This window comes from Triticum dicoccoides, chromosome 3B, assembly GCF_002162155.2.
Source record: "Triticum dicoccoides isolate Atlit2015 ecotype Zavitan chromosome 3B, WEW_v2.0, whole genome shotgun sequence".
NCBI lineage: Eukaryota > Viridiplantae > Streptophyta > Magnoliopsida > Poales > Poaceae > Triticum > Triticum dicoccoides.
The window spans coordinates 483,054,255-483,055,321 of NC_041385.1; the positions used below are offsets into that span (position 1 = coordinate 483,054,255).

The 1,067-nt window shown below is 45.6% G+C and overlaps 1 long non-coding RNA gene across 1 annotated transcript in view; it reads left to right on the plus strand.

The window, feature by feature from the left end:
- Nucleotides 1–698: 698 nt before the first annotated feature.
- Nucleotides 699–1,067, plus strand: part of LOC119276654 — a 3,900-nt gene continuing 3,531 nt past the window's right edge. Inside the window, exon 1 of the long non-coding RNA XR_005136702.1 lies at nucleotides 699–1,036. This is a non-coding gene — a long non-coding RNA (uncharacterized LOC119276654). The remainder of the gene's footprint in view (nucleotides 1,037–1,067) is intronic.

A 1,067-nucleotide genomic window follows, 5' to 3' on the forward strand; every position in this document is an offset into this window, starting at 1 on the left:
GTTTCCGGTTAATACAATTCTAGCATGAATAAGAAACATTTATCATGAAAGAAGGAAATAAATAATAACTTTAGTATTGCCTCTAGGGCATATTTCCTTCAATCTCCACATCATTATCATTACTAGGTTGAGCATCAGCATGAACATCATCATTATGATTATTACTAGGTTCATGTTCATTACAAGATTGTGTTCAGCATCAAAAATAGGAATATCATTTGGATTTTCAGGTGTGTCTATAGTAGGTTTACTAGAAGCATGCAAAGTCCTATCATCTTTCTTTTTCTTTTTTGTGAACTAGGTGCATCGGTATTATTTCTCTGAGAATCTTGCTCAATTCTCTTAGGGTGGCCTTCAGGATACAAAGGTTCCTGAGTCATTTTACCACCTCTAGTCATAACTCAGCATGACCGTTCATCTTATTATTCATCTCATTAAGCAAATCATTTTGTGCCTTGAGAACTTTTTCTACTTGAGTCTTTACCATAGAAGCATGTTTACTAACAATCTTGAGATCATTAACAGTTCTAAACATATAGTCACCCAAGCGTTCAAGCATGAAAGCATTTCGTTTCAGGAGGCCGCATGCAGTGTAGTACGTGTACGCGGGCTGCTGTGCCAGGAGCAGTGGGCACTGTGCGGACAAGAGAAAAAGCAGGGGAAACAGCTGACAGCCATTGCTCATTTGCTCCCTCCTCTCCTTTTGCCTCTCTGCCTTCTCTGCTCCGCGCGCCTTCTCTCTCCTCTTCATTCAAAACCAAGCAGAGTGGGCTGCTCTGCTCTCTGCTTACCCTTAACTCTGCTTCCTTTCTTTTCTTTGGGAGACACGCAGCCCCACCCCCTTGCCTTGCCGGCTTGCTTTGCTCCCTTCTTCCTCGCTCCCTCCCTCCCCTCAAAGAGTACCACCGGCTACAACACTCCAACTCCCAACCAAGCGAGCGGTGCAAGAAGAGCAATGGACGCGGATGGGGCCGACCAAGCTCCGCCCAGGCCTCCATGGCCTCCTCACCGGCACCAGGTGGACGCGGAGGAGAAGGTAAGGCCGTGTAGTCTCTCTCTCTCTCTCT